Genomic DNA, 16,037 nt, shown 5'->3' on the forward strand with positions numbered 1-16,037 from the left:
TGGTCGCTGTTCGAGAGGTCTCAAATCCTTAAAGATTTTTTCCGCTTTGGGCGAGCAATCGGCCTTGTCCGATTTAGGCGTGTATAGCGCCCCAAGTTCGGCCTTCCAAATACCAAGGGCTACGCCAAAATTTAAAATTATAGACTTCTATGGCTAAGTGAGAGTGATAAAGCTGTATACTCCGATTGCCTTGTTCGTTGCGCTAAACACCTCCTTAAAGGACCAAAAATTTGAAAAAAGAGTGTTTAGATTTATCCCGAACACCCCGGTACTATTTACATGGGGGTAGAAGTCGATGACTGGCCAACTCTCAGATTTTATAAACGGCCGCACATAAGGTAAAATTTTAAATCAACAAGCGTTATATAGCGCAAATGAACTTGTTTTCATATTACAAGATCAAATGAGTACATTCATTCAAATATTACATCCTTAGCACATAGCTCCGCCACAAGGCGGGAGCCCTTCAGGACACTGTCATAATACTTTTCGGGGTGGCGGTGCTCCTTGCCCTTCGGCGGCCCCTCCGTCACCAGCTTCTCGGTATCCATCTTTTCCTAGTGCACTTTCGCACGGGCAAAGGCCATGCACGCACCTTCAATGCAAACTGGCCGCTTTATGACTTCAAGCTACGGGTAGGCATTTACAAGCCGCTTCATAAGGCCGAAGTAGCTGCTGGGCAAGGGCTCGGCAGGCCACAGCCGGACTATAAGGTCCTTCATGGCCCGTTCGGCTGCCTTGTGCAGTTCAACCAGTTGCTTCAGTTGGTCTCTCAAGGGCATCGAATGTTCGGCCCCAATATACTGAGACCAGAACAACTTCTCCGTCGAGCTCCCTTATTCGGCTCGGTAGAACTCTGCGGCATCCGATATGCTGCGCGGCAGATCTGTGAACGCTCCTGGAGAGCTCCAAATTTGGGTCAGTAAAAGGAAAGTCTCCTTCGCATGCTTGCTTTGCATAAGGAATGCCTTACCCGCCGCTATCTTCTTGGCCGCCTCAATCTCCTGGAGGGCGTTTTGGGCTTCGGCTTTGGCTTCTCTTGTGCTCTGGAGGGCCTTAGCAAGCTCAGACTCTCGCGTCTTAGAGTCACGCTCCAAGGACTCGTATTTTTTGACGAAATCCTACAGCTCTTGGTGGACCTCGTCGACCCGGGCCTCTTGCTTCTCGCGCTCGGTGCGCTCCTTGGCTGCTTTGTCTTTGGCTCGGTCAGCGCCTTCTTAAGGGCCGCCACTTTGGTTGTGGCCCCTATTAAATTCATGACGCCTTTATGAGCTGAAACCATTTTTTCTTTATCAATATATAGATGGGGTATTATGTGCCTTTGTTCTCTTCGAGCTACCTCTTCACAAGGCCGAGCTCTCCTTCGGTCTGTTCCAGGTCCTGCTTCAGTCCGGAGACCTCCGCAGTACGAGCGGCAGCGGCCAGCAATGACGCCTGCTTATTCACATGGACATTTTCTGTTAGACTCCTGCGGATGTTATTTGATCCTCTGTTTGGCCTTTCTTTCCGAATGCCAAACAGAGCATCAGGGGCTACTGTCTATACTGTGATATTTTCTTATAACTTTATTACTTACCTCAAAGCCTATTAGGAGGCTGGCGCAGGCTTCGGTCAATCCGCTTTTGGTGGACCGGACCTTCTCGATCACCGCACTCATGATGGTGCGGTGCTCTTCGTCAATGGAAGCACCGCGAAGCGCTTCCAGCAAGTTGTCCGATGCCTCTGGATGGACAGAGGTCATCGGCACGGGCGGCTTGCCCCCCTTAGTGAGAGGCTGCCTGCCTGAATCCGGAACCACTGGAGGTTCTGGCGCAGTATCCGGCTAGGGGCCTGACTTGTTGCGGCCCCCGTAATCAGAGTCCATGGGGGCCTCCCCCCACCCCCCCACCCCATGTGCCTGGTGGCTGGGATTTTGCCTGGGGGCGTCTCCAGAACTGTCTCCCCTTGGTCTGGCATCCTCTGAGACAACACCTCGGTGTCGTCCGCGGGCCAGGGGAAGGTGGCCGTCGGGAGTGAATTGCTGTTCATCGCTGACTGGCCCAAAGACCCATCCGAGGAGGATACCCCGATGTGGGACTTGGCCGGACTGCATATGCATGTTCGGCATGATAAGAAAGCAATAAATCAAAACATACCGGAAGTATTATAGTGTCCGGATACTTATGACTTGGCCAGGGACTTGTCCCTGGGCAGCCACTCCTTGCCGCAATAGGTGGTTGTGGTGGAATGGTCCGGAAGGAAGGTCTTTCCCTTCTTGGACCCCTCGGCCTCCCAGACGGGGCGGCCTTCCTCTTCTTCCCCCCCCCCCCCGGTTGGGGGGGAGGGATTTCTTGTTCCTCCTCCTTGACTTCGTTGGAGGAGCGCGCTTCGTTGTCTTCGGATGATGAGTCCGCTACAACCTTGCACGGGAGACCTTTCCTGGTCCTCGTGGCCTTCTTCTCTCGCATCTCATAAGGCGCCGGAAATAGCATCTTTGTTAAGAGAGACGGTGCTGGATCTTTGGGTAGTGGAGCCAGACAGTAAATCCGCTCCATTATCGCCACCCAGTCGTGTTAAATTGGCATGGAGGCTTATATTCCTCCTGCGAACATGATGGGGAAAGGCACATCTTGCAAAATATAAAAACTTACCAGATTGGCGGGGCGCTTGGCGCTGAGTCCGCGATCTTCGGCTATGGGCAGTGGTACCTCGGTGGCCTTGAACAGCACCTTCCAGATGTCTTCATGTGACATGTCAAAGAGCTCTCGTAGCGTCTGGTGTTCGGCCGGGTCGAACTCCCACATATTATAAGCCCTTCTCTAACATGGAAGGATCCGGTGGAAGAGCATGACCTGGACCACGTTGACAAGCTTGATTTTCTTGCTTATCATATTTTTGACGCAGGTCTGAAGTCCGGTCAGCTCTACCGATGAACCCCAGGCTAAGCCCTTCTCTTTCCAGGAGGTGAGCCACATGGGGATGCTGGATCGAAATTCGGGGATCGCCACCCAGTTGGTGTCACGCGGCTCGGTGATGTAGAACCACCCCGATTGCCACCCCTTCATGGTCTCCACAAAGGAGCCTTCGGGCCAAGTGACATTGGGCATCTTGCCCACCATGGCACCTCTGCACTCTGCTTGCTGGCCGACCACCACCTTCGGCTTCACGTTGAAGGTCTTCAGCCATAGGCCAAAGTGGGGCGTAATGCGGAGGAAGGCCTCGCACACGACGATAAACACCGAGATGTTGAGGATGAAATTGGGGGCCAGATCATGGAAGTCCAGCTCGTAGTAGAACATGAGCTCGTGGACAAATGGGTGGAGGGGGGATCCTAGTCCGCGGACGAAGTGAGAGAGGAACACTACCCTCTTCTGGGGTTCCGGGGTAGGGATGATTTGCCCTTCAGCCAGAAGCTGGTGCACGATGTTCGCGGACAGGTATCCGGCCTCCCGGAGCTTCGTGATGTCCTCCTCCTTAACGGAGGAGGCCATGCACATGCCTCCCGCTCCAGACATGCTTGGAATGGCCTTGCGGAGAAGGTGAGAACTTGGGTGCTGGAGCTCGAGCGAATGAGAATGGATGAGCAGAGAAAGAGGAAGGCGTGGGTGAAAAAAGGGATTCCTTATTTCTTTATAAAGACGGTAGAAACCATGCGTCTCCCCACTTACCCTGTAAACTTGCTTATTCCCCAAGCCTCATGTTGATGGCGCGGTTGGGTTACACACACCCGTATTGATGAGAATCCCGTGACAAGGGGACATGATCTCTACTTCGACAAGACATGCCAATGAAACCGCCTCACAATATGTGCAGTAGCAGGTTGAGAAAAACGGTTCGAATAATGACCGGGCCATGGCGTGATGTCATGCTGGGAAAAGTTGTCAGCAGATTAGATTTGTGGAATATTGTGCTGTCTATGGTGGTATGTGGAATTTGTTTTGCAGAGCCGGACATGATCCTTGTGTTCAAAATCTACCTTGGAGTATTTGGAGAAGGAACCCGCCTTGCAATGCCGAAGACAATCTGCGCACCGGACTCATCGTCATTAAAGCCTGGTTCAGGGGCTACTGAGGAAGTCCTGGATTAGGGGGTCCTTGGACAGTCGAACTATGTACTTGTGCCGGACTGTTGGACTATGAAGATACAAGATTGAAGACTTCGTCTCGTGTCCGGGTGGGACTCTCCTTTGCGTGGAAGGCAACCTTGGCTATTCGGATATGTAGATTTCCTTCTCTGTAACCGACTATGTGTAACCCTAGCCCCCTTCGGTGTCTATATAAACCGGAGGGTTTAGTCCGTAGGACAACAACAATCATAATCACAAGCTAGCTTCTAGGGTTTAGCCTCTACGGTCTCGTGATAGATCAACTCTTGTAATACTCATATCATCAAGATCAATCAAGCAGGAAGTAGGATATTACCTCCATAGAGAGGGCCCGAACCTGGGTAAACATTGTGTCCCCCGCCTCCTTTACCATTAGCCTTAGACGCACAGTTTGGGGCCCCCTACCCGAGATCCGCCGGTTTTGACACCGAAAAGCGTTGCCATTGCACACAATATTAACAATTTATCGTTTGTGTTATTGAATGCGTCACACACGATGCATAGAAGGAACTGTGTGGCAAAGGCTGTCCATCACACACAGTTTTTATGTGGTAAACGTTTGCGCAAGGTGGCCTAACGCAAACAGTTTTCAAGAGAATGTCGTGTGTGCAGTGGAGATTGATCGCACACATAGTGGATCCTAGAAACATTTATGATCTCCACGTCTATCGCAGACATTTCGCTTTCGCAAACCGTGTGTAGTGTAATCCCTAATTAATACCTAATTTAAAAATCACATGTTTTGAATTTGAAAGTAGGCAATCACTTATTTCATGTCCAACCATGTTTATTTCAAATATAGGTTCAACCACGAATGCATAATTCGATGCACATGTACATATACTGAAGAACTACAGAAGCACCAAGTAAAGAATGATGAACCACAGTTGTACTAAAGACTGTAAAGAGAGAGGCGAAAGACATTCTGGTTGCTGGAGAAGGTGAAGCGGAATGCCCATATTGTGCCCTCCTCCATGCGTAATGCGCGCATGACTCTAGGGCAACCCCTTGTGATGGCTGCCCGTCCATCCTCCATTCTCTTTGTTAGGACTTCTCGATGATCATTGTAGTCTGGATGACATACTTTAACCTTCATTGCGTGTCCACAAATCATGTACTTTGCGAGGTAATCCTGAGTGAACTGCTTCGGGAACCACTGCGAACGAAAAATATTCAGACATTATTGTCTAACAACTCATTATGGGTAGTAAAAAGAGAAGGCTGCAGAGTTTGTAGTTACCATCCTACAACTAACTGTTGTGTTGGATAGAGCACAAACAAATAATTTACTTGCCACCATTCGTATCTTTTTGCTAATAATCCTTATCAGTTTCCTCACTTGATGCTTGTTCATGAATATCTCATTGCCCCATAAGCAAAAAGGGTCGATGCGTGGATCCTTGCCAAGGGCATATGTACCTACAAGCAACAAGTCAATATTAGAAGCTAATAAGTGTCCAGGCCTGGATCTATATGCACTACATTATGAAATGACGGGGGGTACAAGCCGAGGGATGAAGCTAACCTCAGCGGAAAATGGTGGCCACTCTCGTTGTTGTCCTGCATAAGTAGTGTAAAGGCATGATAAGTACAACAACCTTAACATCAAACATATATATCAAAGGTAAACAACAACATCTCCAAATGATAGCTTGAATGTGTTGGTTTCAGCATGCTGTTAAAGCACATATAAAATGGAAGGCAATGTTACCGACAGCAGGCTTAACTGCCATCAAATATTGCAATTCAAACGGGTATTGTTGAAAATGAATAGAATGTAGGTAATGCTTAAATATCACACTGGATAAATGTGTAAAACTAAAATAAAGGGCATGTGTTAACTACACCAGGAATAGCTGGAACCAAATATAGCCGTTCAAACTGGTATTGATGTAGTCGAGTGGCACAGTTCCGACTTGCACATAATGACAACACATTGTGAATGACTGAAATAAACAAGGCATAAATGACCAGTATAACAACCAAATATAGCCATGAAAACTGGACAGAGTCTCACTACAACCAACCTAACAAGCAAATATAGATAAACATGGCATATGCTTGAAAAGTGGACAAATGCTCACTACAACCAACCTAACAAGCAGATACAGATAAACAAGGCATCTTCTTGATAACTGGACAAATGCTAAAAAAGCAACCTAACAACCAAATACAGATAAACAAGGCATCTGCTTGATAACTGGACAAATGCTCACTGCAACCAAACTAAGAACCAAATACATATAAACAAGGCATTTGCTGGATAACTGGAAAAATGCTCACTCCAACCAACCTAACAACCAAATACAGATAAACAGGGCATCTACTCACTATAAACAACCAAATATAGCCATTCGTGAAACTGAAGTGGACAATTCATACTTAAACATCACATAGCCCTATTGAACAATACATTTTTGCATAACTGAAATAATTAAACATGGCACAGTTAAAGCACCGCACGACAAATGCTACTATAACAAAGGGTACGGGTTGGCAAGCTAGAAAAGGTAAGATTTGCTGATAGAATGATGCCTCACATTTCATGGATGGGATCCTTCCAGTTGGAAGAGCACAGACCCATGGTGCACTCTTTGATGTCACAGATGGGCTATTTCACCTTGGAAGAACCTTCATGGGTGCCCTCCTCGTGGTCGTGGTCGTGGTCGATGAGATCTGACTTGGCAACTAAGGATACCAAGCCACCGCCGTAGAACGTGTCCTTCAGAAATGACAAAATGGACTCGATGGCGTGTAAAGATCGCAAATCCTTGACAACTTGGCGGAGGAGATCAGCGGCCGGGCCGTCGAAGAGATCGATGGCGGTTGAATTAGAGGGGTTGGGGATGGACCACTTAACTTGTGACATGGCCCACGTGAAGCTGTTGCTATGGACGAGCTTGATGTCGTAGCCAACTTTCCCAAGATATGGTAATACGCTAGCCCGCTGACATGAAGCCTTCGGCATGGCAACATAGTCAACGTCTTCGCCGGCTTCCGCGGCGACGTGTTGCTTCGGGATCGACAGGTCGGAGCGAACGGCGGCCACCTCGCCAACGTCCGCCGAAGAGGCCATGATAAACCTCTTCTTGGCCGAACGCTCGTCAGGCTCCTCGGGATACATGGTGAAGCTTAGGCTGCGACATTCTGGAGAAGGGGATGTGGATCTCGCGTGGAGGGGCACCACAGGCCTCATCTAAAAACTCAGGGGAGTGGGGCGAAGGTATGGTAATCGTGAAGGAAATATGCCCTAGAGGCAATAATATAGTTATTATTTATTTCCTTATTTCATGATAAATATTTATTATTCATGCTAGAATTGTATTAACTGGAAACTTAATACATGTGTGAATACACAAACAAAACATATTGTCCCTAGTATGCCTCTACTGGACTAGCTCGTTAATCAAATATGGTTATGTTTCCTAACCATAGACATGTGTTCTCATTTGATGAACGGGATCACATCATTAGGAGAATGATGTGATGGACATGACCCATCCGTTAGCTTAGCATTATGATCATTACAGTTTCATTGCTACTGCTTTCTTCATGACTTATACATGTTCCTCAGACTATGAGATTATGCAACTCCTGAATACCGGAGGAACACTTTGTGTGCTACCAAATGTCACAATGTAGAAGGGTGATTATAAAGATGCTCTATAGGTGTCTCCGAAAATGTTTGTTGGATTGGCACAGTTCGAGATTAGGATTTGTCACTCCGTATTACGGAGAGGTATCTCTGGGCCCTCTCGGTAATGCTCATCACTATAAGCCTTGTAAGCAATGCAATTAATGAGTTAGTTGTGGGATGAAGCATTACAAAATGAGTAAAGAGACTTGCCGGTAACGAGATTGAACTAGGTATGATGATACCGACGATCAAATCTCGGGCAAGTAACATACCTATGACAAAGGGAACAATGTATGTTGTTATGCGGTTTGACCGATAAAGATCTTCGTAGAATATGGAGGAGCCAATATGAGCTTCCAGGTTCCACTATTGGTTATTGGCCGGAGATGTGTCTCGGTCATGTCTACATAGTTCTCAAACCCGTAGGGTCCGCATGCTTAACGCTCGATGACGATTTGTATTATGAGTTATGTGCTTTGATGACCGAAGTTTGTTTGGAGTCTCGGATGAGATCACGGACATGACGTGGAGTCTCGAAATGGCCGAGACATAAAGATTGATAAATTGTAAGGCTATATTCGGACATCGGAAAGGTTCTGAGTGATTCGAGTATTTTCCGGAGTACCGGAGAGTTACGGGAATTCGCCGGGGGAAGTTAATGGGCCTTATTGGGCTTTAGTGGAGAGAGGGAAGAAGGGCCACGAGGTGGCGCGCGCCTCCCCCTGCCCAAGCTGAATTGGACAAGGGGTGGGTGCCCCCCCCTTTCCTTCTCCCTCTCCCTCCTTTCCTTCTTTCCTACTCCGGAAAGGAAAGGGAATCCTACTAGGACTTGGGAGTCCTAGTAGGACTCCCTACACCTGGCATGCCCCTAGGAGGGCCTGCCTCTCTCCCTCCCTCCTTTATATACATGGGCAGGGGGCACCCCAAAGATACACAAGTTTCTCTTAACCGTGTGCGGTGCCCCCCTCCACAGTTACACACCTCGATCATACCATCATAGTGCTTAGGCGAAGCCCTGCGCCGGTAGCATCATCATCACCGTCGCCAAGCCATTGTGCTGACGGAATTCACCCTCGTCCTCAACTTGATCAAGAGCACGAGGGACGTCATCGAGCTGAACGTGTGTTGAACGCGGAGGTGTCGTACATTCGGTACTTGATCGGTTGGATCGCGAAGAAGTTTGACTACATCAACCGCGTTATTGAAACGCTTCCCCTTTCGGTGTACGAGCGTACGTGGAAATAGTCTCCCCTCTCGTTGCTATGCATCACCTAGATAGATCTTGCGTGATCGTAGGTATTTTTTTGAAATTAACGTGTTCCCCAACAGTGGCATCCGAGCCAGGTCTATGCGTAGATGTTATATGCACAAGTAGAACACAAAGAGTTGTGGGTGATAATAGTCATACTGCTTACCACCAACGTCTTACTTTGATTCGACGGTATTGTTGGATGAAGCGGCCCAGACCGACATTACATGACTGCATTCATGAGACTGGTTCTACCGATGTGCTTTTTCACAAAGGTGGCTGGCGGGTGTGTGTTTCTCCAACTTTAGTTGAATCAACTCTGACTACGGCCGGTCCTTGTTGAAGGTTAAAACAACACACTTGATGAAAAATCGTTGTGGTTTTGATGCGTAGGTAAGAACGGTTCTTGCTAGAAGCCCATAGCAGCCACGTAAAACTTGCAACAACAAAGTAGAGGACGTCTAACTTGTTTTTGCAGGGCTTGCTGTGATGTGATATGGCAAAGCATGATGTGATATAAATTGTTGTATGAGATGATCATGTTTTTTAACAAAGTTATCGGCAACTGGCAGGAGCCATATGGTTGTCGCTTCATTGTATACAATGCAATCGCCATGTAATTGTTTTACTTTATCACTAAGCGGTAGAGATAGTCGTAGTAACAATAGTTGGCGAGACGACAACGATGCTACGATGGAGATCAAGGTGTCGTGCCGGTGACGATGGAGATCATGACAATGCTTCGGTGATAGAGATCATGAGCACAAGATGATGCTGGCCATATCATGTAACATATTTTGATTGCATGTGATGTTTATTTTTATGCATCTTATTTTGCTTAGTACGGCGATAGCATTCTAAGATGATCCCTTACTAAATTTCAAGGTACAAATGTTCTCCCTGAGTATGCACCGTTGCTACAGTTCGTCATGCTGAGACACCATGTGATGATTGGGTGTGATAAGCTCTACGTTCACATACAACGGGTGCAAGCCAGTTTTGCACATGCAGAATACTCGGGTTAAACTTGAGAGCCTACCATATGCAGATATGGCCTCGGAACACTGGAGACCGAAAGGTCGAGCGTGAATCATATAGTAGATATGATCAACATAGTGATGTTCACCATTGAAAACTACTCCATCTCACGTGATGATCAGACATGGTTTAGTTGATTTGGATCACGTGATCATTTAGATGACTAGAGGGATGTGTATCTAAGTGGGAGTTCTTAAGTAATATGATTAATTGAACTTTAATTTATCATGAACTTAGTCCTGATAGTATTTTGCAAATTATGTTGTAGATCAATAGCTCGTGTTATAGCTTCCCTATGTTTTTTATATGTTCCTAGAGAAAACCAAGTTGAAAAGTGATAGTAGCAATGATGCGGACTAGGTTCATGATCTGAGGTGTGTCCTCCTTGCTGCACAGAAGAATTATGTCCTTGATGCACCGCTAGGTGACAGATCTACTGCAGGAGCAGATGCAGACGTTATGAACGTTTGGCTAGATCAATATGATGACTACTTGATAGTTTAGTGCAACATGCTTTACGGCTTAGAACCGGGACTTCAAAAACGTTTTGAATGCCACGGAGCATATGAGATGTTCCAAGAGCTGAAATTGGTATTTCAGACTCATGCCCGTGTCAAGAGGTATGATACCTCTGACAAATACTTTGCCTAAAAGATGGAGGAGAATTACTCATCTAGTGAGCATGTGCTTAGAATGTCTGGGTACTACAATCACTTGAATCAAGTGGGAGTTAATCTTCCAGATAAGATAGTGATTGACAGAGTTCTCTAGTCACGATCACCAAGTTACTGGAACTTCATGATGAACTATAGTATGTAAGGGATGAAGAAAACGATTCCTGAGCTCTTCGTGATGCTGAAATCGATGAAGGTAGAAATCAAGAAAGAGCATCAAGTGTTGATGATTAAACAAGACCACTAGTTTCAAAAAAAAGGGCAAAGGGGAATAAAGGGAACTTCAAGAAGAATGGCAAGCAAGTTGTCACTCCCGTGAAGAAGCCCAAAACTGGACCTAAGCCTGAAAGTGAGTGCTTCTACTACAAAGTAAATGGTCACTGGAAGTGGAACTGCCCCAAATAATTGGTGGATAAGAAGGATGGAAAAGTGAACAAAGCTATATTTGATATACATATTATTGATGTGTACCTTACCAGTGCTCGTAGTAATCCCTGGGTATTTGATACTTGTTCGGTTTCTAAGATTAGTAACTCGAAACTGGAGTTGCAGAATAAATAGAGACTAGTTGAGGAAGAAGTGACGATGTGTGTTGGAAGTGGTTCCAAGATTGATATGATCATCATCGCACACTCCCTATACTTTCAAGATTAGTGTTGAACCTAAATAAATGTTATTTGGTGTTTGCGTTGAGCATAAATATGATTAGATCATGTTTATTGCGATACATTTATTCATCTAAGATAGAGAATGATTGTTATTCTATTTACATGAATAAAACCTTCTATGGTCATACACCCAATGTTGATGGTTTATTGAATCTTGATCATAATGATACACATATTCATAATATTGATGCCAAAAGATGCAAAGTTACTAATGATAGTGCAACTTATTTGTGGCACTGCCGTCTGGGTCATATCGGTGTAAAGCGCGTGAAGAAACTCCATAAAGATGGAATTTTGGAATCAATTGATTATGAATCATTTGATACTTGCAAACCATGCCTTATGGGAAAGATGACTAAAACTTCGTTCTCCGGAACAAAGGAACGAGATAGTGACTTATTGGAAATAATACATACCGATGTATGCGGTCCAATGAGTGTTGATGCTCGTGGCGTGTATCGTTATTCTCTACCTTCACAGATGATTTAAGCAGATAAGGGTATATCTACTTAATGAAACACAAGTCTGAAACATTTGAAAAGTTCAAAGAATTTCAGAGTGAAGTGGAGAATCCTCGTAACAAGAAAACAAAAGTTTCTACGATCTGATCGTGGAGGAGAATATTTGAGTTACGAAATTGGCTTTCATTTAAAACAATGTGGAATAGTTTCATAGCTCACGCCACCTGGAACACCACAGCGTAATGGTGTATCTGAACATCATAACCGCACTTTATTGGATATGGTGTGATCTATGATATCTCTTACCGATTTACCACTATCATTTTGGGGTTATGCATTAGAGACAACTACATTCACTTTAAATAGGGCACCATCAAAATCCGTTGAGGCGATGCCTTATGAACTGTGGTTTGGCAAGAAACCAAAGTTGTCATTTCTTAAAGTTTGGGGCTGCGATGCTTATGTGAAAAAGCTTCAACCTGATAAGTTCGAACCCAAATCGGAGAAATGTATCTTCATAGGATACCCAAAAGAAACTATTGGGTACACCTTCTATCACAGATCCGAAGGCAAGATATTTGTTGCTAAGAATGGATCCTTTCTAGAGAAGGAGTTTTCTCTCGAAAGAAGTGAGTCGGGGGAAAGTAGAACTTGATGAGGTAATTGTACCTTCTCCCAAATTGGAATGTAGTTCATCACAGAAATCAGTTCCAGTCATTCCTACACTAATTAGTGAGGAAGAGAATGATGATGATCATGAAACTTCAGATCAAGTTACTACCAAACCTCATAGGTCAACCAGAGTACGATCCGCACCAGAGTAGTACGGTAATCCTATTCTGTAAGTCATGTTACTAGACCATGATGAACCTACGAACTATGAGGAAGCGATGATGAGCCGAGATTCCGCGAAATTGCTTGAGGCCATGAAATCTGAGATGGGATCCATGTATGAGGACAAAGTGTGGACTTTAGTGGACTTGTCCGATGATCAGCAAGCCATTAAGAATAAATGGATCTTCAAGAGGAAGATGAACACTGATAGTAGTGTTACTATCTACAAAGCTCGACTTATCGCAAAAGGTTTTCGACATGTTCAAGGAGTTGACTACGATGAGACTTTCTCGCCCGTAGCGATGCTTAAGTCTATCCAAATCATGTTAGCAATTGCTGCATTTTATGATTATGAAATTTGGCAGATGGATATCAAAACTGCATTCCTAATGGATTTCTGGAAGAAGAGTTTTATATGATGCAACTAGAAGGTTTTGTCGATCCAAAGGGTGCTAACAAAGTGTGCAAGCTCCAGTGATTCATTTATGGACTGGTGCAAGCCTCTCGGAGTTGGAATAAATGCTTTGATAGTGTGATCAAAGCATATGGTTTTTTACAGACTTTTGGAGAAGCATGTATTTACAAGAAAGTGAGTGGGAGCTCTGTAGCATTTCGAATATTATATGTGGATGACATATTGTTGATTGGAAATGATATAGAATTTCTGGATAATAGAAAGGGATACTTGAATAAGAGTTTTTCAATGAAAGACCTCGGTGAAGTTGCTTACATATTGGGCATCAAGATCTATAGAGGTAGATCAAGACGCTTGATAAGATTTTTCAATGAGTAAATACCTTGACAAGTTTTTGAAAGAGTTCAAAATGGATCAGTCAAAGAAGGAGTTCTTGTCTGTATTACAAGGTGAGTAAGACTCAAAGCCCGACCACGACAGAAGATAAAAAGAGAATGAAAGTCATTCCCTATGCTACAGTCATAGGTTCTATAAAGTATGGTGTGCTGTGTCTAGACCTATTGTGTACCTTGCCATGAGTTTGGCAAGGGGGTACAATAGTGATCTAAGAGTAGATCACTGGACAGCGGTCAAAAATATCCTTAGTGAGGACTAAGGAAATGTTTCTCGGTGATGAGGGTGATAAAGAGTTTGTCGTAAAGAGTTACATCAATGCAGGCTTTTACACCGATCCAGATGACTCTAAGTATCAATATGGATACATATCGAAAGTGGGAGCAATTATTTAGAGTAGCTCTATGCAGAGCATTGTAGACATAGAATATTTGCAAAATACATAAGACTCTGAATGTGACAGACCCGTTGACTAAACTTCTCTCATAAGCAAAATGTGATCACACCTTAGTACTCTTTGGGTTTTAATCACATAGCGATGTGAACTAGATTATTGACTCTAGTAAACCCTTTGGTTGTTGGTCACATGGCGATGTGAACTATGGGTGTTAATCACATACATATGTGAACTATTGATGTTAAATCACATGGCGATGTGAACTAGATTATTGACTCTAGTGCCAGTGGGAGACTGAAGGAAATATGTCCTAGAGGCAACAATAAAGTTATTATTTATTTCCTTATTTCATGATAAATGTTTATTATTCATGCTAGAATTGTATTAACCGAAAACATAGTACATGTGTGAATACATAGACAAAACATATTGTCCCTAGTATGCCTCTACTAGACTAGCTCGTTAATCAAAGATGGTTATGTTTCCTAACCATAGACATGTGTTGTCATTTGATGAACGGGATCACATCATTAGGAGAATGATGTGATGGATGAGACCCATCCGTTAGTTTAGCATTATGATCATTACAGTTTCATTGCTACTGCTTTCTTCATGACTTATACATGTTCCTCAGACTATGAGATTATGCAACTCCCGAATACCGGGGAACACTTTGTGTACTACCAAACATCACAATGTAAAAGGGTGATTATAAAGATGCTCTACAGGTGTCTCCAAAGGTGTTTGTTGGGTTGGCATAGATCGAGATTAGGATTTGTCACTCCGTATTTTGGAGAGGTATCTCTGGGCCCTCTCGGTAATGCTCGTCACTATAAGCCTTGCAAGCAATGTGACTAATGAGTTAGTTGCGGGATGAACCATTATGGTACGAGTAAAGAGACTTGCCAGTAATGAGATTGAACTAGGTATGATGATACCGACGATCGAATCTCGGGCAAATAACATACCGATGACAAAGGGAACAATGTATGTTGTTATGCGGTTTGACCGATAAAGATCTTCATAGAATATGTAGGAGCCAATATGAGCATCTGAAAGTGCAACTATCCCTAGGTGGTTTTGGTAATTGATAACAACATATAGCTCATTGAGCTAATGCTATTCCAAGACTATTATTTCAGGAAAGCTCAATGAATTGCATGGCATGGATGATGAAAGTGGATCCCTCAAAATACTAAGGACAAAGGATTGGCTCAAGCTCAAAAGCTCAAGACTCTTCATTTTATATTTTAGTGATCCAAGATCACATTGAGTCTATAGGAAAAGCCAATACTATCAAGGAGGGATGAGGTGTTGCTAATGAGCCTCTTTCTTCATGTGCTTTGTGATACGCTCCAAAACCTTCAGCTACTTTCCCACATCCACAAATGACCTAAACCCAAAGCCAAAATCGGTCACACCGATTCTTCTAATCCGGCGCCACCGATTCCAAAAGTCATAGCCACTGCCATAAACCCTAAGCAAATCGGTCCTACCGATAGGGATCTCGGTCTCACCGAGATGGGATTGTAATCTCTCTATTTCCCTTCATAACGTTTCGGTCTAACCGAAGTGAGCGATCGGTCCCACCGAGATTGCAATGTAAACTCTCGGTTTCCCTTTTGTAACATTTCGGTCTCACCGAAAAGAGCAAATCGGCCCCACCGAGTTTACCTGACCAACTCTCTGGAAAGCTTATTACCAAAATCGGTTTCACCGAGTTTGTGTAATTAGTCCTACTGAGATTACCGAAAATTTATGCCCTAACCCTAACCGAATCGGTCTCACCAAGTTGCATGTCAGTCCCACCAAAAATCACTAACGGTCACTAAGTTTACTAAATCGGTCCGACCGAGTCTGTTGAATCGGTCTCACCGAGTTTGGTAAATTGTGTGTAACAGTTAGATTTTGTGTGGAGGCTATATATACCCCTCCACCTCCTCTTCATTCGTTGAGAGAGCCATCAGACTAAACCTACACTTCCAACTTACCATTTCTGAGAGAGAACCACCTACTCATGTGTTGAGGCCAAGATATTCCATTCCTACCATATGAATCTTGATCTCTAGCCTTCCCAAGTTGCTTTCCACTCAAACCCTCTTTCCACCAGATCCAAATCCTATGAGAGAGAGTTGAGTGTTGGGGAGACTATCATTTGAAGCACAAGAGCAAGGAGTTCATCATCAA

This window comes from Triticum aestivum, chromosome 5B (assembly GCF_018294505.1).
Source record: "Triticum aestivum cultivar Chinese Spring chromosome 5B, IWGSC CS RefSeq v2.1, whole genome shotgun sequence".
Taxonomy (NCBI): domain Eukaryota; kingdom Viridiplantae; phylum Streptophyta; class Magnoliopsida; order Poales; family Poaceae; genus Triticum; species Triticum aestivum.